Genomic DNA, 23306 nt, shown 5'->3' with positions numbered 1-23306 from the left:
CTACCAGGGCTCACTCAACGCAATGAACAGCTCAGATATTTCAAAGAGAAATACCCTGGAACATTAGAACCTTCTCAGGATGATGAGTCTTTCACTTCATCTTGATATAGCTCCTGCAAGTGTGTTTTTCCATTTAACAGTGAGAAACGTGTTACTTCTTTTTCATTATTTCACTTGAAAAAGCATCTCCTTTTGCCTGATTTAAACACATTTCATAGAAATGTAAAATGGAAAGAAAATAGAACTCGGCTAATTTCATAGCTGCAGCTGACTTAAATTTTAAAATTTTGATAGTATTAAATGTTAACACATGAGAGCCCCTGAAGCTAAAGTTGTTATTTATTTGATTAATTTAAAGAAGTATTTGCTTTTGATTAAGGCAATGCCTGGAATATTGTTTTGAATTTTTATTGTTTGTTTGTTTTTTTTCAGGACCCCGCAGGGATCTTTGAATTGGTGGAACTTGTTGGAAATGGAACATACGGGCAAGTTTATAAGGTAAGTACATTGAGTCTGAATGTGGCTTATGTATGGTTTCAGTTCATGAATGATGAATTGCAGTGCTGTCTACACTGGCTCATAAATGGCTCCTAACAAATTTAAAATGAATTAATATACTTGTTGATTGACTCTCCATCTTTTAAAATATATCTGTGGTTATGTTGCCTAAACTGGATTCTGTGATTTGGGTATTTCCCTTCATTATATAATACTGCGTTTATTTGTGACACATGAATTCTGATGGCACATATTTGAAGCTCTTCAAGCGTTCAGTTTCCTTTACTTTAATCACTGCCAGAACTGGTTTTTGAAAGAGAAAAGAATGCGATCTACTTTAGAAATTTAAGCTATTAAACTGTTGCAGCTGGAAAAGTAGATGTGTTATTGGCCTAGGGCATGAATTAAATGAGTTGAGTGAACAGTGTTGGAAGAAAACTTGGTTACCTCACAAAGCAAAAGCTTAACAGCAGCGACGAATTTTAGGAAATAATTAAAAGTTAAACTTGAGTTGAGATTGAGCTGTGGAATAAGAAGTCTTGCTTGCCTGTTTACTAATTTTTGCTTACAAATTCACTCAAAAAGTGTTTTTAAAAGGTATTTTCCCCAAGTATAATCTACGAAAAATGGTCAGTTGAAAATGTGAGTTGATTTCTTTTCTGATTGTCAAAAAAAAAAAAAAAAAAGAAAAAAGAAAGTGAACTGTTTTTGGACTAAAACTTTTGGGGTTTTATTGAATGAGCTATTGAAATGCCATCAAAACAAACCAACTGTTTCCTCATGATAATTTCTAGGGAAATATCCATCATTTTCCCTAGTGGCAGCGATAGGGGATGGCATTTCCATTACAAATTATCTCGTGTTCTATTTTTAAAAATTCCTGCTGAGCCCTAAACTTCTCTCGGTTAATTAAATTTATTTAGAAATCATTCAGGTTGTAATATTTTCAATTCTGCAGAATGTCAAAAGTATTATTTATAGGGTATTCTCGAGATTCTGTTTTTTAAAGCACAGTTGTAAGTGGATACACATTTATATGTTTATTTACAAGAGGTTTCCTTTGGTGTCCAGGGGAAAATTCTCCCTTGCAAGAAATGATTATTTCCTAAATTGTACACCTTTTACCATTAGACAGAATGTAGTCTACCCAACCTGCTCACTTGACGTTGATCCTGTCTGACACAGAAAGAAATGTGTCTCAGCAAAGGCTTTTAAATACTTTCAATGAAGATAATTGGGTTGGAAGATTGTGTTACTGCATTTTGAGAAACTGGATTGAACTTGTGAAGTAACTAATGAATTAAGCTCTTAGGTAGAAAATTACTTCTGATTTGCTGTCAATATGAAGGAGCAACTCTGTAGCATGCTGTTGGTTTTATGGTGCCATTTCTTTGAGCCTTTCCGTTTCACTATGTTTCCCACCCATAGGATATGCATTTGGGAGACAATTCACAGCTTGGTACACTAATTCAAGAGGTGAAACTCTGCACTCTTATAAGAGGAGATACCAAGAGATTCAATTAAGGATTAGAACATTTGGAAAATCCAGAATTATCCGTAATTTCTTGTTATTTGAAAAAGGCAAGGAAACAAATGGCAAGAGGTCTCAGATCTTTTTACAGAGGGAAGATATTTAGCAGCTAGGTTGTCAACATTATTATTCTAAAGGATTCCATTCTCTTGGTGGTTGATACAGTACTATGGCACCTTCCAAGTTTAAGGGAGATTCTGCAAAGAATGGTCATGATGAATGCAGTGAACTTTGGGACAGGAGATTTGGTCTCTTTTACCAGCCCCATTGTTTTGTAGCCACCACAGCTTTTCTGTGTATTAGTCAAATGAGAATGTAGTTAGAAATGCTCTGGGGTCTGGCCAGGTGCGGTGGCTCACACCTGTAATCCCAGCACTTTGGCAGGTCAAGGCAGATGGATCATTTGAGCTCAGAGTTCGAGACCAGCCAGGCCAACATGATGAAACCCCGTCTCTACTAAAAATACAAAAATTAGCCAGGTGGTAGTGGCATGCACCTGTAATCTCAGCTACTTGAGAGGCTGAGGCAGGAGAATCTCTTGAGGCTGGGAGGCAGAGGTTGCGGTGAGCCAAGATCTTGCCACTGCACTCCAGTCTGGGCGAGAGAGTGAGACCCTGTCCCCCACCCCACCCCCCCCCCCCAAAAAATGCTATGGGGCCTTGTGTTGATTTACTTAAAGAATTATAACTCCCTACCTACCTATTTAAGGGTTTGGTTTCTAGGCAACCAGATGATGTTAGGTGGCACTGCTCATGAACAGACCCTGTGTTTCCTGAGGCCACTAATCCAGTCCTGCTGTCATTCTGAGTTCTGAAAGATTAAAGTTTAATAAAATAGCAAAATATGAGCTAAAAGATATGTGAGCCTAAAGTCAATTACATTAAAAAGTGATTGCACTATAGATTATGCAACTTTTATGGAATATGTATGTTTCTAAAATACTATAGGTATAAATAGAAATGTTATAGCTCTAGGAGGAGGTCCTTATACATAAAATCATATGATAAGTATTTTCTTTCTGTTAAATACTGTATTAGTCTGTTCTCACACTGCTATGAAGAAATACTTGAGACTGGGTAATTTATAAACGAAAGAGGTTTAATTGACTCACAGTTCTGCATGGCTAAGGAGGCCTCAGGAAACTTACAATCATGGCGGAAGCCACCTCTTCGCAGGGTGGCAGGAGACAGAATCAGTGCCCAGTGAAGGGAGAAGCCCCTTATAAAACCATCAGATCTCATGAGAACTAACTCACTATCATGAGAACAGGATGGGTGAAACCGCCTCCATGATTCAATTATCTCCACCTGGTCTCTCCCATGACACATGGGGATTATGGGAACTACAATTCAAGATGAAATTTGGTTGGGGACACAGCCAACCATATCAAATGCTAAGCCTTTGATTTTAATTTTTAAAGTCTCTCTTTTGGTATTCCTGGTTTTCATAAAGTCAGGTGTAATTTTATGAATAAGTACATGGACATAGCCTTTATTTTATGGAAAAATTTATTGTAAGTTTCTTTTTTATAAGCTGCCCTAAGAGAGTCATAATATAATTTTGTTTACAGGTAGTTTTAAAGAAACATACTTAATATAATAAATAAAAAGCATATGTAGGTATTCAGAGAATACCTCTTGAAATGTATCTGCATGTGAGTCAGGTACATCTAGATATAGAAATATAAATATTTTATATAAAAGCCATTTAATAATGTTTAGTTTTTCAAAGTTGCTTCTAGTCTTACTCCCAATTCTAGCTTATTCCTGTTTTGGGCAAGGTTATATTTGTTTATCTTTAGCATTTTAGTCCCAGGTAATCAAGTAGTGATTCAACGTCTGTTTTTTGCTTTAGTTACTGAGGAGCATAGGTAAATAATAAAGAATAGTGATTCACTCTCAGGACTTTTAATGAGGAAACCATCTCCTTCTGTTCATTTCTGCATTAAAAAATAAACCAACAAAAGGCCACATACCCATTTACTAAAGGTCTTGGCTGTTTATTGGCATGCCATCTATTGGGAACCTAATGGAATCTGGACACATTTTTGTTAAAATAGGGCAATTCTTTTAATAAATTGAAATAATTGTTTAATGTTTACTGGTAAGATACCACCACAAATTAGCCACAGGTTTTAAATAAATATTGGTTTATCCTGTCTCCTAATTTGCCCTTTTGAATATAGATTGGTTATTACGGAGATGAAGACATATTTTATCCCAGGGTGATAATGTGAATTAGGAATATGAAGGATTCCTCAGTATTTCTCATATTTCTTTTCAATACTTCTTAAGGTTGTAAAGTGCAAAGTAGGGAGGCCATCATGGTGGCTCTTGTGCTTATGAGAGAGAGATGCTGTGAGTGTGTATATTTCCAACGGGCTTTAAGAGTCTTCATAGTCCTCATTTTGAGTTCTCCTCTGCCAGCTGGCTGTCCAGCCCATCCTTCATCACCTCCAGTCATGTGGAACTCATTACTTTTCTGTCAGTCCATTTTCCTGCAATTCCTTTGAATGTTATCACGTTGTGCTGAGATCCTGCCTTCCTAAAGTGTTTACCATTTCAACCCCATTTCATACCTCTAGAGCTATTTAAAATTTAAAATTAAATATTCTTTCACAAGAATGTAGACCTTTTGGGCCTGGCGCGGTGGCTCACGCCTGTAATCCCAGCACTTTGGGAGGCTGAGGTGGGCAGATCACCTGAGGTCAGGGATTCAAGACCAGCCTGACCAACATGGAGAAACCCCGTCTCTACTAAAAATACAAAATTAGCTGGGCATGGTGGCACATGCCTGTAATCCCAGGTACTCAGAAGGCTGACGCAGGAAAATCACTTGAACCAGGGAGGCAGAGGTTCAGGTGAGCTGAGATTGCACCATTGCACTCCAGCCTGGGCAAGAAGAGTGAAACTCTGTCTCAAAAAAAAAAAAAGAAAAAGAATGTAGTCCTTTTATGTAGTCTTTTTGATATTTAAAGATTTCTCCATTCTTCCTCCAAACATATACTTATGTCACCTGTTATCCGGGCAATGTAGCCTCAGTTGCTTGATTCATTCTTATGGCATAGACCTGAGGCCCTTCATTATCCCTATGAACTATTCTATTACTAAAAGTCATGTTTTATGCTTGTAAATAGTTTTATATTCCATAAAACCTTTTGAATGTATGATTTAATTTCTATTAGAATGAGCACCTTGTTCTCACTTCAGGGTCTTTATAGTTATAGTTCCCTCTACTTAGAACACTTTTCCTCCAGCCCTCTCATGGCTGGCTCCTTCTCCTTCAGGTCTCAGCTCAAATGTTACCTTCTCAAGGAAGCCACTTTTCATCCCTGTGTCTACTACAGCCAGCCACTGCCTCTGCTTCCCTCTGCCATAGACTTTCTTTATTACATTAACCTGTTTTATTGTTTTTATGGTATTGCCACTCTCTGAATTATCATACTTCCTTGTTTATGTCTGTATTTAGCAATTTAAATACATAAGTCAAGGGAAAATAAAGTCAGAGACCTAGTCTGTCTAGGCTATCACTCTATCCCTAGTCTGGCACATAGTAAATGTTGACACTTGTGGGGCTCAGAAATGAGCTACGTGTTCCTTGATAATTCTTTGTATATCTGTTCCTAGTTTTAAATTTTTTTAGCATTTTCATCAAATGTTAATCTTTGTACTTTAGAAAAATATATTTGCACAAAAGCAATAAACAAAATCCTCTACCATTTTTTTTTTTAATAATGGGATGGGGATGTGGATCTTATGTTTAATGAATTCCCAGTAGTCTGCAGAAGCAAGACTATGCTAGAAATTTACAAAATGAGGCAAAGCAATTTTCTGGGGTTTGGTCTCCTGGCAGAGGTCCTCAAACTTTAGTAAGTAAAATGAATATTTGGGAAAGGATTTAAAATGTAGATTTCCAGGCTCCAACTTCTGAAATTTTGATTCAGTGGGTCTGGGGTATCCTCTTTGAACATTTAATAAATGTAAATGCTCATTCTGTTGTTCAAGGTCCTGGGACCGCACCTCCAGAAACTGCAAAAATGATTGTATGTTATCCTGTTATAGGTCACTTGAGTGAATGCTAATCCTAACACTTTTCGTAATCATGTATTTTAGGATTTCCATGCTGACTCAAACTTACATAAACGGAGAAAAGCAAAAATCAAAGTTCTTGACCTGAGATGTGATATCCACCTGTTTGGGCTTATTCAAAGATTTGACTTCCAGTGTTTTCATTTGATATGCTTATGATTACAGTTTACAGCTGAATAATTGAATTCAAGACCTGAGAATCAATATTGTCAAAACTGACCTCATATAGCAAAATCTCTGCCTGTTGGGTGGAGATTTTCTCAAATCTGTATATCGTTATCTCTTCATTAACCTTCTGTTAAAATAAGATAAAATATTTCAATAGTAAGTTTATTAATAGTTTATTTATGGAGGTGATTCTATAACATTACCCAGGATGCACTGTAGCTTTTCATAGCCTGCTGCAATGAATCATGTATTATACTATTCACTTATTGTTTGGCAAGGAGTGAGTATGGGAGAATGGTGTGTTTTATAGATAATAGTGGCATTTGTTTTTTAATCAAGAATTTCTAACATAAAGAATACATTCTTTCACATTTGTTGAATGCCCATGAAAAAAGCCCTGTGCTTTGTATGGGAATAATGCAGAGCTAACTGAGGAGGTTCCTACTCTTAAGAAGTGCATAATCAGATTATCTAATTAGGACTGAGTGTTCACTGTGCACCAGAGGTTTTTATGTGTATTGTCTCAGTTATTCCTCATGGTGGTTATGGTCTCATTTTATCGGGGAGGAAGAACATTTATTAAATCACATTATCACTCTAAGGCAGGGTTTCTCAGCCTCAGCACTCCTGAGATTTGGGGCTGGATAATTCTTTGTTGTGGTGGCTGTACTGTGCATTGCAAGATATATAGCAACCTCCCTGGCCTCATCCAACTACAAAGCAGCAGCACCCCTAAGTTGTGACAGCTGAAAATGTCTCCAGATTTTCCAGTGTCTTCTGTGGGGGTGAAACCACTGCTCTAAAAATCAGACAGAATGGCAAAACTCTTAACATTGAGGTGCAAGTGGGGACAGTGAGAGTGTAGACTATTTAGGAATTAATGCTGTCCAGGCAGAGTGGGGACCTAAATGGGCTGCAAGATGTGGGTTTGGAAAAAGCTTAGAGGCCTTGGCATTTCCACTGTATCTGGGAGTGTAACTGAGCATTTTTGTAAGTGGAAAGAGTATAATGAAAAGGACTTTGGAGCAGGACTGATTGAGCTGGATTCCCAGTCTGGTTTTGCTCTGTTCCAATCGTGTGAACATAACCAACTTACCCCGTGAGCCTGGATTTCTTTATCTTTTATTAATAGTACAGACTAGAGCTGTTAATGAAAACTCAAGTGTAAAACATTAATATGTGGAAGCGCTCGGCTTAGTGCCTGACACATAGTGGGCACTCAATAACCTTTTCCTCTTCCCAAACACACGTGCCAGTTCCTCCCATGGTCCTCCTTTCATAGAACATGTTATGCCCTGAAAGAAACATTCATAGAGGAATGAAGTTAGAAACACATGTCTTTGTGCTCCACATTCTACATTTGATTTATTGGTCTTTATGTATGCTTAGAATGGCATTATTTGTATTAAATATTAGGATGGTGCAAAAATAATTGTGGTTTTTGCCATTAAAAGTAATGGCAAAAACGGCAATACTTTTGCACCAACCTAATACCAGTATTATTTTAATGGCAAAAACGGCAGCAACTTTTGTGCCAACCTAATACAATTCTTACATTGTATTTGGTGATACAATTGCCACTTGGATATTATGTTTGGTCTTTAGTGCTTAAAAAAGCCAATTTCTCAATAACGTGTAAAGAGAAGATAGATTAATAGAGGAAACAGGAATCGGTTGCAGCACTGTAGAACTGTGGTGGGGCGATAATGGTTTCTGAATAATTTTATATTTCACAAGCTTTGGAGGAGAAGCAACAGTATTTCTTCTTCCGGTAGTATAAGGTCTCAGGAGAGAGTCTATTGTGAGATTAGTGAAGGGGTGTGGAGCAGCAAGAACCTTATTTAGACATTGAGGACCCATCATATGGTTTCGGTTCTACCCTTAACTTGCCTTAGCTTTGAGCTTGCCATAGATCTACTTGGAACTTCAGTTGTTCTCATCTGTAAAATTAGAATATAAAGAGACAGTTTTCATGATATACCCCATGAAGCTATTGTGAGGTTGAAATCAATTAATGACTTTGAAAGGAATTTAAACATAAATTCCTATGTACGTGTAAGGTTTGATTACTGCTATTGTCATTTATTACAATAGGAGGTGGCAGATTCCTGTTATCTTGGGGTCTAGGGAAGTTTATTCCTATGTTGTTATTTCTCTTCTTCGTCCTCAGGCTTTATTATCTGTTCTTAAAGTGTAGCTTTGCTAGAATTAAAGGTAACAATTTTACTTCCATTCTCCAACAAGTAGGAGAATCATTCACCTTTGAAATATGTTGGCTTGATGAATTTTTCATCCTCATAGATCCCCGAGTTGTTTGCATCTAATTTGTCTGAAGACCATACCACCTTGTGCTATGATCTGTTGAGTGTAGTGAATTAGATGGTTGTCATGTGAACATGGAGTGAAGACCTTTGTGGGTGCCTGCGTGCTAGATGCCATATGGATAGGTCGATTGCTCTGCTAGGTAGCTGAATCTGTAGAGTTGCTACCAAAACTTGATGCAAGGGACTGTGTGGGATTTCTTGTTGCTACTAGTGGTTCGCAGCCTTCACTTTTTATAGAAATCATCTGGATAATTTTGCAAACTATAGATAATTGGGCCTTTCTTTAAAAATTTGATTTTAGTTTGTCTGATGTTGGGCTGGGGGAGGTTTTATTCCAGACCTTCCCAGATGCTTGTAATGCACAGCCAGGATAGAAAGCTGCTGGGCTGAGGCTCTCTGTAGTGTAAGTGCTCTTTTGGGTATCTTTGCCTTTGGAGATGAGTCTACCCCTTTTAGCTCTATCTTGGGATTTTGTTTACCTTTATTCATTTATTCAGTGTCAGCCTTCATAAGTATCTAACAACTGCCTGGCATTGCCATCAGGGCACGGTTTATAGCTAAATATGTGGCATGGTCCTTGCCCTCCAAGGGTTTGAAGTCTCTGCGTGGAGAGACATGAAAATAGATCACTTCAATGTTGTATTCCATGCACCACAGCAAGAGTATACAGAGCAGAGCCAAATCTGTGGGGGCTGTGGGAAGACCAGGAAAGGCTTCATATATAAGGTGACTCTTGAGTGGAGTCTTAAAAGATGAATAGATGTATGTGGAAGGGGAATTAAGCAGGTACTCTAGGGAGAGGTAGTGTTACCAAAGGCTTGACTGCTTTTGATGGCCTGGGCCAGGGTCAATAACCTGAGGTGAAGTAGGGCTAGGAGGCCTTTAAGACAGACATGGACGGATGGCTCTTCTGGCCTTGAGTCTTGGCCTTGAGACTCATTAGCTGTGTGAGCTTAAGCAAGTCATTTAGCTTTTCTGGGCCTTGCCAGAGGCAAGGTTTTCTGAGGTCTTGCCAGAGGGTCTCCAGAGTTCCTTCTGGATATGACATCCTTTAATTCTAAGTAGAGCACTAGTCTGGATAACCTCCACAAGTTGCTTCCATGAATCCACTTACAGCCTGTGCTTTTCCAACTACAAAACTGTTATAGAAATATTCTAAACCATTAGCAAAATGATTTATATGGAATGCCTAACATTATTAAGGTACCCATGTGGCCTGGTGTAGTTCTGTGTTGAAGGATGTAGACACATGCACGTTTTATACCATTCTCTCATTAATTCAGAGCCGCAAGGTTTTAGCAGGTTCTCACTGCCTCAATGACTGATGATATATACTTTCTAATAGTGATGAAAAGAGGATGAGATTTTCTGTTAGGGATGGACACGGATTGGCACTCGTGTGCTCAATTTTGATTTGAAGTATTTAGAATGCTTTAGTCCAAAATACTTTCATTCCACCTCATATTTTATCAATGAGTTGCCAAATAACTTGATGCACAACTCCCTCATGACTTGTAGTTTTTAGATCTCATAACCCCCTTAATGATTTGGTGATTATAAGGCACTTTCAAGTAATTAAACAATCAATAGTTACTATTCTGGGTTATTTGTAACCTGTAAAATGAAACCCCGCCAGGATTACAGGCACAGAATTTAGGGCTCTTCACGGTTTTTAACTATTTTGTACATGGGAAACATTTGAGACTCTTTAATAAAAAGAATAACCAATTAACTGTGGTATTGAGATTGTATTTCTTATCTCTGTAGTTTAACCTTAAGTATAATTTCATTAAATCTGCTTGGATATTTTGCATATACAAAAAGAAATACCTGCTGTTTGGCAAGCAAATATATGCTTACTACTACATAGGAGCGTTGTTGGTGGTGAGGGTCTACAATGGGGTCATTACAACCTCTGCTGCTGGGTGCAGTGGCCTCGGATATTGCTTGGGAGGTTGCGCCTGTTGCTCACTTTGGAAGGCGAAGCACAGAACTGCTGGGTCCATTTTGTTCCTCTCTACAACAAAGGAAGACAAGTGTAGCAGCTGGTTACACAATTTTCCTAGATAAATTACAAAATGTCTACTACAACAATCATGATAATAATAACCATATCATCTTTGTGGACAGCAGGGAAGAGTTAGGAACTCAATATGTGAAGAACTCAGTCTCCTTTAAGGAGAAGGTGACTTCTTGTTTTAGAAAACTTGCCCGTTGTTGTTTAACATCTTCGAGTTGATACTTCAAGTATTGCTTGAGAAATTCAGTTTTGATCTGTGCATCACATTCAGGGAGGTGGTATGAGGCGCCTAGCTGAATTTATCTTACTGGAAATCTTTTTAGTGGTACCTCTTTCTCTTATCGTAGAATGTACATACTGTAATTACCCCCTTAGCCATTTTAAGTGAGCATATAATTCAGCAGCATTAAGTACATTCACATTGTTGTGCAACCCTCACCACTACCCATCTCCAGAGCTTTTTCATCATCCTCAACTGAAACCCTGAACTCGTTAAGTATTAACTCCTCACACCCTACTCTCCCCCACTCCACCCCATGCCCTGATCTCTGTTTAAAAAAATACTGTTAGTAAACTTAAAACTTAATTATAGAGGTGGTGGTTTCCTGGGTAATGTCCTGCAACACTGGATCTGCAACAGGCCTGAAATGGGTCTGCATGTCTGTCTGTCCTTATGTTGGCGTTCCTCAGGGTACCTCACTAACAGCCCACTTTATTATCTGCAGGTGACTGACCACCCCGCACCTGCAGGGCTGCATCTTGTTCTAGGAAGCTGAAACCAGCTGAAGCCCTTGATTTTTCTACCCTGTTTATATCTAAATAAAACGATCCTTCTCAGGTAGAAGTCCACAAAAAATATACAAGCATTTTGTATGAATCCTAAAAGAATATTGTGTATGTTTTCTGATATGGTTTGGCTGTGTCCCCACCCAAATCTCACCTTGAATTGTAATAATCCCATGTCAAGGGTGGGGCCAGGTGGAGATGATTGAATCCTGGGGGCAGTTTCCCTCATACTGTTCTCGTGTAGTGAATAAGTCTCAAGAGACCTGATGGTTTTATAAATGGGAGTTACCCTACACAAGCGTTCTTGTCTGCACCACGTAAGATGTGACTTCGCTCCTCATTCACTTCCAGCCATGACTGTGAGGCTTCCCCGGCCATGTGGAACTGTGAGTCAATTAAACCTCTTTCCTTTATAAATTACCCAGTCTCGGGTATGTCTTTATTAGCAGTGCGAGAACCGACTAATACATTTTCTATATTAAAATGTCTGGGCTGTGGTTATTTTTATTACAATTTTACAAATGAGATTTCTCTTTACCTTAAATGTATCAACTATTTTTTAAAGCAGCAAAACATTTTTCCCCCACAGGAAACTCCAGTATTTGACACAATAGCAGAATGTTCTGGATGAAGGATAGTTAGGATCTACCTCGTGAAGCCGTCCCTTTGCCGACACAACACTTCCCGATGCTCCTCTACCTCCCTCCACAGAGTAGCCCCATACTTGGAGCTCCAGGGAGCACAGTTCTACATCCCCAGTCACAGGTCCCTATGACATGACCTCCGCCTCCCCCTCCAGCCTCATCTACGGCCCATCCTGATTCCCACTCTGTCCATCTATGGTAGCACATTGCGGGGCATTCGTGCACACTGCACACAGTGTCTGTTTATCCGTGCTGTGCCCTTCCTCACCCCTTGTTGGCTAGCAATCATACTATATCCTTAACACTTGGTTCAGGCAGCACCCTGCCCAGTGGGGTTTAATGGCATTCCCTGCCTCTTCTCTCCGTACTCTGACATGTTTGTAATCGTCTGTCTGGCTGTCTCCTATTCCAAACTGAGCTCCTTGAGTCAGGGACATTACCTTACTGTTTCTCTAGTACCAATACAGAGTAAGTAGTTACAAATATGTACAAAAAAAAAAGTACAGAGGCCGAGGCAGATGGATCACCTGAGGTCAGGAGTTCGAGACCAGCCTGGCCAAAATGGCAAAACCCTGTCTCTACTAAAAATACAAAAACTAGCTGAGTGTGGTGGTCTGGGCCTGTAATCCCAGCTACTCGGGAGGCTGAGGCAGAAGAATCACTTGAACCTGGGAGATGGAGGTTGCAGTGAGCTGAGATCATCCCACTGCACACTCCAGCCTCGGCCACAAAGGGAGACTCCGTCTCAAAAAAAAAAAAAAAAAAAAAAATTCTGCTGAGTCTGGAATGCCCTAACTCAGTGAGATATGTTTAGGTTTGCTTCATCTCAACTATTTGAATATATAAATTAAGGAGACTGACACAAAATATAATATTTAGTAGCCAACAGCAGTTTGAAAACTGATAAGTAAAAACAGTGTCCGCCTACCATCTAATATGACAGAAGGGAATAGGACAAAGAAAAAAATTGTTTTCCCTTCTTTTTAAAACTGGCTTTATGATTCTAAGGCTGTTTTTGTGGCTAAGCACAAAGAACCACGGCTCATCTGAACTTTTAAATAGCCTATTGCACACTTTTGATATCAGATATGGGTTTTTGGAGGTTGTTTTCCCATCTTCTACCATGTCTTTGGGACTGTAGAGTTAAACATTGACATCACTGATGTCTATCATAAAACATAAAACAGAATGGTTTTGAAACCTTCATATTATTTCTTTTGACCTTCACAGTAACCCCATAAGTTAGGTAGAAGAGATATGATTAACCTTGTCTTAAAGGAGAGAAATTGAGGTCTGAGAGTTTATAAATGTCTTCCCTTGAAGCCCCCAGGTAAGTAGTAGAGCATGACTCCTGATCAAGTTGCCTAAATTATCTTAGCTCTACTCAGAAGTTTCCCAGGAGGAAATTTGGGTATAACATCTCCTTAAATGTTTGGCAAAGATTGGTTTTGCCCTGCCCTTCATTGCATGTTTAGAATATTTTAAGTAGATTCTTGATAAGTCTGAATTTATACTATAGAGCAGCGATGCCATAGCCTGTTTCAATATATAGTGCTTCTCATCTTTATAGCAAAAATACTAAAGGGTGATTCATGGCTTGGTGATTACTCATTGATTTCTTAGTAAATGGGGACACTATGTTTTTATACAACAAACACAATTGTGTTTTCCCAGAAAGATAAGAAGTGGATTCTTTTCCACCTACAAAAAGGAAGCGGGATACCTTGGGCCACTTACATTTTACAATATAAAATACATCTGTGTTGATTATTTGAGGGAGTTGGTTGCCTCTTTTCTCAGAGAGGAGGAAGAAATTTCTAGACTTCTTCAAAAATCAGCTCCAATAGCCAGGTGCATAATTTTTTTTTTCCCCCAGAAAAACTCTACAATCAGACTGGAGCTTGATAAATGTTTGTTGAAATGAATTGAATTGATTTATTCTCTCAGCTTCAGTTGTGTGCTTTTGTGAGCAAATGGATGAATCTTACTGCTCTGGAGACCATGCAAATATTTGCCAGGGGTATAATTTGTACTTTTCCTCTATTCCAAGCAGAGGGAAGGCCAGTTACCTGTTACCTGGTGTGGCATTGTAGCAAGTTGCTTACTCTTTGCTTTTATATTTCCTCCTTTACAGGGATGCCTAGGTTTGTGTGTTTGGGGTTGAGGGTGGGGAGAGACAATGAAATAGAGGATGGAAAGGAAGAATTTCTGGATATTGCAGAGGAGGATGACCTGGCTACAATATCAAGATGTAATCTCTTGGATAATTTGCATGACTGCAAGTTAGGAATACCTGTGACTCCCTATTTCTGTTTCCATTAAGGATCACATTATTCACTTTTTTCCTTACAGGTTTTAGTTATATAACACCAGCAACCCAGGAATGCTAGAGATGCCTCTATCAGACACTTTCATGACAAGTTTTAGCCAGAGTTGTCTCATTCTTTCTCTTTGTCAAAATAGTGAAAGTTAGTGAAAACACAGGACAGGGTGTCCTCCTCTTTGGGTGGAGGCAAAGCTGATTGTATATTCTCTTCAAAGGAGTTGCAAATTAGGCAGATTCTGATTTCTCCCCAGCTAACACTTCTGGTGATTTCAGCTGGAGAAAATGAATGTTTTATGGCCTAAATGTTTAGTACATTTTGTTCTACCATTTTGTACCCACTTGTGAACTTATGAAGAGATACTTCAAATACTTCAGAACTCCAAAACCTTTCCATTCCCTCAAGAAACCTATCACAGAAGCCAATCACCAAAGCCTCCCTCCTCCTCCATATGAATATGCCCCTCAGAGAGTGCTTCAGGGAGGAGGCACCTGAAGCCAAGCTCTCTGAGGCAACCCTAGCTTTCGTGGTCTGCTGTAAGATGGGGAAATGGGATGAGCAGATGATTAATACGGAGCCATGGCTGCTCTGTCCTTGGGGTTCCAGTTTATCTGTTGCCCAGAACAAGATTTGCTTGAATAAGACGAATGTCTACAGTTAATCAGCTGAGTAAATAGTCATAAATTAAGATGTGACCAAGAATCCAGTGTTCATAGGGGATGGGGGAAAACACAAGACAGAAAAGACAAAAAAAAAAAAAAAAAAAAAGTCTGCTAACAGAACCCAAAACAGAATAGCAACATCGAAAACAGAATGCTCTTTGAGTATTGTTTTCTAGTCTAGAAGCATAGGAGATTTATGGCTACCTGATTGTTGATGAGTAATACTATGGTCAGATGTGCTCTTTGAAATTTGGCCTAAATACTATGCATCATGGTGTTACCTCTCGCTGGAATCTATATATTTGTGAGTAGCTAAAAGTAAGATAGGTATTGACAATATTTTCTTTCACAGCCCAATCACTACTTAAATTATTTCTCCCTCAGGAGTCTTAGTCTACATTCTCAGTGTTGAAGAAACTCCTTAGGCTGTGCAACAGTCTCTAGAGAGTATCTTTGCATTTCTAACAATCAACTCTGGAGATTAATTGGGATTATGAGACCCATTTGCTCATAATCATAAGATTTTAGTGTCTGACTCAGGATCCTGTTTCTCAGGAAGCCCAAGGGTAAGGACACAGAGAACTCCTAGCCTTTAGTCTTGTGTCCACCGAGTCCTGCTACAAGCTGCCCTTTTGGCCCTCCGAGGTCCTGGAGGTTTTCTTTTGAAATTTCCTTGAGGAACACAGCTCAGGTAGTGGACCAGCTCAGGTGCTCTAATTTCAGTGTGAGTCTGTGGGCAGTTGCACTCAACTACTTCTCCATGGCTGGTGTCTGTTTCCAAAGTAAATACAGGGGAGAAAATCCCTTTTTTATAATCAGCAATTTGGGTTACAGCAGAAGCAATGAAAGTGCCTAGTGCTGAAAATTAGTTTTTTTAAAAAAAGATAGCTATACAAAGGTGTGTATATCTACATATATATTACATATATATAATGAATTTGGTGTTTGTGCTGAGTTCTATGCTTTATTGGGAGTGAATTTCTAAATTGGTATCAGTTCAAGAGAATTTTTTTTCTTGGTGGCGCAGTGTCACCCTAAGACATGAATGTGGTCTTAAGGGCTGATTTTGCTTAGAATAATGGCACTTTATACTAACATACACCTTTTGGGGGCATTTGGAGGGTAGAGAATATCTACAAAAAATTCTCCAGAATAAAAATTTTAAGAAATCATAGATATTAACTCTGAAGAAGTACCAGGACCACAATCATTACTGCCTGCTATTACTAAGAGAAGGAAAAATAAATTAACTTTTTAACTCGGCTCAGATGAAGGCTGGGCTTCCAAAATAAAAACTTTGATTTATAGGCAAAACATCCATGTGGAAGGTCACATTGCAGAAGAATATTGCTGTCTTCCTAGACTTGAACCTCAGAGGTTAAGATGAGTTCAGAACTCTTGATAGAGCCATCTCTTTATTTTTTTTAATCCTGAGTCATCTCTTGTAGTCAGGTGTTTCATAGATTTAGTATGTGCTTTGGTTGGCAGTTCTTGCCTTTACTTGTTAATGTTTCTCTCTAAAAGCTCAAGGACCGACCTTGTTCTGTGCACAGTAAAAGTAGCACTAGTGTGTAATCCCATATGTATAGTGTATGTATAGAGTAACTATGCCCATTATAGGAAAGGCTCGGTAGCAGGTTTCCACAACATCATAAAGTAAGCACTTACTGCTTAGTATCCCTGCTTTAGAGATGAAGAGTCTAAACCTTGCAAAATTTAACTTGCCCTAGGTCACACTGACAGTAAGTGGCACAACCTGGAGTTGAACCCACAACCTTTTGACACCAGTGATTGAAACAGATATAATTCATTGGCATAATGAAAGCATGGTGGGGTCGACTGCTCAGTGCAAGAGTTCAGTCATCTAACCTTTAATTTAAAATTTTCTGGTTTAACTGAAGACTACTATTTCTAGTTCTTAGGATCCTTGTAAAGTAGAGCAGCCACCTATAGTGTTGTTTACATGCTTTGTTTCTCCTATCTGACCATTTTAAAAAGGTAGAAAAGAATTATTCTGCTCACACATGACCTAGTCATTCTGCCAATATGTTGAAATAAATGTTCTTTAAATTTTCCTATTTAGGAGGAGAGGTGACTTTAAGGTGGAAACCCAGCCAAAATATGTTGCTATTCTAGAAGGTTCTTTGGCTTGGGTCAATCAAATAACTTTAACGTTACTTTTGCATTTCTGAATACATTAAAGCCTCGTTAGTTTTCAGAGAGGAGACTTGGGCAAAACTTGACCTTTTAAAGTACCTTAGAAGGAGGAGTTTACCAAGCAATTTAAGAGTATAAACAGGAGTTTAAGAAGTTTGTTGAAAGCCTCTGTCCTTAAGTACCCTTGGGTATCTTAAGACTGTTTATTCTTGTTGATATGCTAATCACAAGTCATTCTTCAGTATTAAAGCATTTCCTCCAAGGAATTAATACTTAAATAGGGTTCCTGCATGTACTCGGTTCATTAAACTATACTGTAAAGTAGTTCCTTATTTACATAGTGACACCAACCCTTGCATCCCAAATACACGGAGCTGAGAGGCTTTGCAGAGTATTAAACACATTTATGTCAAACATTCGCCATTTTGGAAAATCTGAAATTATCAGTTGCTTATTCTTTGGATAAATAGCACAAAAGAACACGTGGCTAAGTCACAAAGGGGATGCCTTTAATGTTATGTATGGAATAATCGTGTCTCCCTCCGTACTTGGGGTGTGGTATAGCCTTGTGGAATCCAAAGGCTTAAAAGGTGAATAGATTTTTCTGAGGATTGTCTGGAGTTTTTAACGCCACATGATATGGAAAATTTTATGGATCACCCTGGATGAGAACCCAGGATGAACCTTTCAAGAAATCAAACACATACTTCTCTTTGAGGCACAGTTTTGCATTTGTGTATGAACTAGACCCTTGCTACTCCAGGTGTGGCCTGCTGTCAAGCAGCATGATCAGCACCTCCTGGGATTGTTGGAAATGCAGAATCTCAGGCCTTTCCAAACCCACTGAACCAGAAGCTGCTTTTTAACGAGACTCCCAGGTGATTTATATGCCCATTTAACTCTGGGAAGCATGAGATTAGGCCATCTCATTGGTCCTGAGGACTAGAGATAGCTTGATTAGTGGAATGCCTTTCCTAGGCATAAATCCAGGGTTCAGGATGGGCAGGGTGCCTGAAATGCACCATTTAACTTTTGTGTTGAATGGCTCTCCTGGGAACTGAGAGGGCTCAGGCAGGGCCTTTTCGCCCAGTGTGGTTGGTTTGTCATATCCCACAGAGATGAATCACACATTTGGATAAGTGAAGAGGATAAGCGAGATCTCAGTTCTGGCAGTAACCAGGTTACATGATGCAAAGTCTGTAATACTTAGGTGGAGAGTACATGAAGATTTGCAACATTTGGCTGCTACTATGCATTGGAAATTTTCCTCCCAACTCTTACAAATGCAATGATAGCCCTGAAACTCTGTCCTTCAAGATATTTTGGAACTTTCTCTGGTGCTGTTATTTCATATTAAAATGAGAAAAAGAACAAGAACATGAGAATAAATGAATTCTTTTCCTCTCAAAAACAATATCCAATCAATATACCTAATGGAAATATGAAGATGACACATAATGCAATTTTTGTATGAGTAGTTCTTTTGATTAATTATATAGAAGATCTAAAATGACTTTCAAGAGTTGAGAGATCTGTCAAGTGTTTTTACAGTGATAGGATAGAGAATAGTCACTCAGACACACATACACACACCTCCTTCTATATCTGCATGCATTCATACACACACACACACACACACACACACACACACACATACACATACATATATATATTTTTTTCCTCTATGGTTGTTGGGGAGAGTAAATGACATAGTTTGCATGAAGAATACATAGGGCGGGCCAGGCATGGTGGCTCAGGCCTGTAATCCTAGCGCTTTGGGAGGCCGAGGTGGGTGAATTGCCTGAGCTCAGGAGTTCGAGACCAGCCTGGGCAACATGGTGAAACCTCATCTCTACTAAAAATACAAAAATTAGCCAGGTGTAGTGGCACATGCCTGTAGTCCCAGCTATTTGGGAGGCTGAGGCACGCGAATAGCTTGAACCCAGGAAGTGGAGGTTAAGAAAAAAGAATATATGGGACAGATTAAAGTGTCCAGCAAGTGTTAGTTATTATTATGGGAAGCAGCAGGTTAAAAGCATAAAGTTTGGGGTTGCATCCCTTGGGACCAGAATCTTGGCTCTACCACTTATTGGTAGACCTAGGGTTCATTGCTTAACCTCTTTGTGCTTTGGTTTTCTCTTCTAAAAGTTAGGAATAATAATAGTACCTATGTCATAAGGATTAAATGAGATAATACATGAAATGGCGTTTAGAAGAATTTTACGTATACAGTCAGTACTCAAAAAAGTTAGTTTTTGTGTATGCAGTATACTCTTATCTGAAATTCAGTTAAAGGATTGAGTTTCTTTGGGCATTTTTTTTTAAGTAACAGAGCTTTAAACTTCTTATATGGAAATCTTTCACTTCCTCTTCCTCTTAATTGCAGTAGTTAATTTTCCTCATCCTAATTGGATTTCAACAGGGAGAAGAATTAACAGAAAATATTTGAATGTGACATTATCAGATGTCGTCCTCTAATATCTTCAAATGTCATAGCGAGTTTTTCATTCTGGGTGTTGAGATCAGTTGTAAAGAGCTCTAGAAACACCTCAGAATCCTGGATCAAACAGCCTGGTTCCTAATCTAGATTCAGATTCAACAAATACGGATTGGCTACCAGCTTTGTTCTTGGCTACCAGCTTTGTTCCAGGAACTGTTCTGGAACAAATACAGAGGTTAAGACCATAGGTTTGGATCCAAGCAGATCTGAGTTCAAATTTTGATTCTGCTTATTAGCTGCAATATTTTGTGTAAATATTGTGTAAGGACAATGGTATAGACAACATTGGCAGAGGCAAAATAACTAATTAAGAATCTCACCCTCAAAAACATTTGCTATAATGTTGTATTTTATGTCTTACTTGTTCTGTAATTCTTCTATATGTTCATTGAAAAATATATAGAATATTTTCCTTTGGGTAGCTCATCTTCTAGCTCCCTGGGAAAGATTTCATTGGCTGCTAAAAACAACTTAAGATCTTCTTGCTTTGGGAGTAGATAAGTTCATTCACTCTGATTTAACAATTTTAAGACATACAAAAAAAAAGCCCTCGAATACTACTTTTAGAAGATCCTGGATACCATTGGCTGCTTCTTATTCCACAATGAATGTATGCTCGGTGTAACTAGAATACGCAAGAATGGATAGCTTTCAAATATTAGTGGGGAAAACATCATTTACATCAAAACATGACTGAAATGGAATGGATTACAAGAATGTTGGAAATGCTGGGCTAGAACATTATTCTGACTTTCCATCATCCTGTTTTGACAGGACCCTAGACAGGCAGTTTTGGGGAAATGTGTCAAATTTCTGTTGAGCTAGAATAAACAATCTAATTGTGTGACACTGCCTCTTGGGAATCAGGAGTCAGCTTCTTCCTCACCCCGAAGTGATTAGTTTATGCCCTGGAGCTGTCTGACCCTTGTAAAATTATCCCAGCTGGTAGGACTGCAGTGGCTGATCTCATTTTTCTGTGAATGTCTTATTCTTGTGGGAATCTTTATCAGTCATCTGCCTCTCTTTGTACAATACAAGAGTTATTGTAGGATTGTTTCATGGGCTAGTAAAAGGAGGTGCTTTGTACCAATCAACAAATATTTCTTGCTCTCTTGCCAGTGTGAACCACTAATTCTGAAAAATATGATATGTGATTTAAAATATAAATAAGCACTCAGACCACTGTCCAAAATTTCTAATTTTCCCAGTAGACTGGTGGTGGAAGTTCTGGTCATGTTTTACTGTTTTTCTTGAGAGATGAAGGTAATTGATGATCTATATGGAAACTTTTTTGGGTGTTATAGTTGAGAGTCTGAATCCTAGTATTTCTAGGATTCTAGTATATCACTAGTTTTCAGCCATTCAGCAATACCAACCTCTTTCTTTTTTTTTCCAAGTTCATCGTAGAACTTGCAATCTTTTTGCTTAATATTTTTCATAAAGGTATTTTATTTACTTAAATTTTTCAAAAAGAAAATTCATTGCTACCGTAAATGAGAAACTCAATATTTTCAGCTACATTTAAAAATATAGTACATACTTTTTAAGTTAAAATATTTGCCCTTGTCTCACTAAATCATGGTGGTATTTGGACCACTATGTTTTAAGAAATAACACTTTCATTTGTGTTTGAGGCTTACCAGCATAGCAGAGGAGAGAGACTCAAACACAAATGAAGCACTACCTGGTACTATAGTATGACTTTCGTAGGCCCTCCACACTTTTGCCTCCGTGGGCCCCTTTCTCCAAGAAAAATAAAACAACAAAAAGTTAAAAATTAGGTTTTATAACCTCTTTGGTGTAAGACAAATATTATATATTAAAACATTTTCTTTGGCCTAAGAATTAGTTTTTATCTTCTAATTTTAAAATAAGAACAATTTTTTGTTGGCTGCAAAAAGTACTGTAGGCTCTAGGTCCTGTGCTGTCTGCATCTAATGGATACGTTCGTTGGTCTGTAACCACCCCCTATATTCTTCAAGAGATCTATTGGCTTCACTTGGTGGTGGTGTGGAAACCACAAAAATGAAATGTATTTGAAATCTTCTATTATATCCTTAAAATTCAGATGGATTCTCTTTATGCCACAAGATAATCATTGTTGCGTCAATTTAAGATTATGTTAATGAAATTACTATAGAAAGGTTGACTTAAACAAAATCTATGGTTTCCTGCTGCTGTCATACTTGGCATAGAGCTGAGTGCCCCAGGGAGTACTTGTGCTCTGGTTTGGAAGCACAGGCATAAGGCATGTAAAAGTAGAAAAGCTTTCTTTTTTTCCTTTTAAACTTGTGCTCAAGAGAAGAAATTGGGTTTATAACGGATTTACTTGTTGTCAAAAACAAACTATAGATATCGTCCTAGCACTGTGGCTGCCATGCACAGATGACCTTAATGGTGAATAAGTAAGTCCATGCAGATTCTTTAGAAGATAGAAGAATCTACACAGCACTATTTGGTTTCAAGCTCATTTATAAGTCTTCTTTTCTTAGAGCCTAGTGAGTGATTTACACTCTCAGCTATTTCTAGCAAAGAGGAAGAATAGTCATTCTTGATGAGTGACTAAAACTGCTGCTTTTACCTCCTTTTTAAGAAGTCACTTCCCTAGGTTTCCTTGGTATTAACAGGGGGATGGCTTTCCCCTTTTGTCCTCTCATTACTGTCTTATCTAGGACAGGCTATTATAAAAGCTTTTTGTTTATGAGATCAGTTCTGATTTCTAACTTCCCCACTCAAACCGAAATACCACACTTGAAGTTCCCCCAAATTGCTGCTGCTCAGATGACTCCTGGGTATTGTACGCTAAATTCAAGGATCTTTATTTAGCTTCTTCCCTCTCTTGAAAAGAAAATCCTAATGAGTCACCCAGTTTGCTGATTGCTTTGTAGGTGTGACAAGCTAAATGCAATGATAGTGGAGTTGAAATAGAAGAAGTCATTTGGGCTAGCTCATTTATCCTGAGTCTAATGTAGCCTGTTGGCTTCTCTTTACTTTTTTATGTGATAGGCACTTCTCAGCCAAGGGCCAGCTCTGCAGGCTCTTAGGACTTGTATACCAGGTGTCTAGATGCTACTTAGAACTAGCTTGGCTGTCAAAGAGAAGAGAGTGTGCTCTCTGTGTTTGGTGCCTGAGCTAGGGTTTTGTCATTTTTTTTCTTTTTTTTTTTTTTTTTTTTTTTTTTTCAGCAAATGAACCAGTGAGTGTGAAGGGCATTATTACAACTCCAAGAACCAACTAGGAGTCACCCATGACATCATCTCCTGAATTTCGTCACCAAGTCCAGCTGATCCTATTTCCTAAATGGTTCCTGATTTCTCTCTTCTGTTTTCTGTCTCTGCCACCACTGTCCTAGCACAGGCATTGCACATCTCTCATATGAATGCCTGCAGGACTGTCCCTTGATGTTATCCTTGCAGCCCCTACATTCCCACTGTGCAGCCAGTAAAGTCATATTAAAATGCTTATTTGATCATGTCTCTCTCCTGTTTAAAACCTTTTGAATGATTTCCCATGTGATCAAGACTAAACTTAGCCTACAAGGCCCAGGATGATCTGAACACAACCTTCTTCTCAGTGCTATTCTTTCTCACTCTCTGGGATCCAG

General features: G+C 38.6%; 2 long non-coding RNA genes across 3 annotated transcripts in view; one reads left to right on the top strand and one right to left on the bottom strand.

The window, feature by feature from the left end:
• Positions 1-432: 432 nt before the first annotated feature.
• Positions 433-23178, top strand: LOC116464034 (uncharacterized). The gene is made up of 2 exons (XR_004246845.1): positions 433-498; positions 22888-23178. It is a non-coding gene; the product is annotated as an uncharacterized LOC116464034 (long non-coding RNA).
• The window catches only part of LOC116464033 (uncharacterized), a 45365-nt gene continuing 29527 nt past the window's right edge, over positions 7469-23306 (bottom strand). Inside the window, exons 2-3 of one of the 2 annotated variants that reach the window (XR_004246843.2) lie at positions 10470-10626; positions 7469-7580 (exon numbers count right to left, since the gene is read on the bottom strand). This is a non-coding gene — a long non-coding RNA (uncharacterized LOC116464033). The remainder of the gene's footprint in view (positions 7581-10469; positions 10627-23306) is intronic. The other variant, XR_004246844.2, reaches the window with a different exon arrangement.

This window comes from Hylobates moloch, unplaced genomic scaffold, assembly GCF_009828535.3.
Source record: "Hylobates moloch isolate HMO894 unplaced genomic scaffold, HMol_V3 SCAFFOLD_130, whole genome shotgun sequence".
NCBI lineage: Eukaryota > Metazoa > Chordata > Mammalia > Primates > Hylobatidae > Hylobates > Hylobates moloch.
The sequence above is the reverse complement of the archived record's forward strand: the minus strand, read 5'-3'. Positions and strand labels throughout refer to the sequence as shown.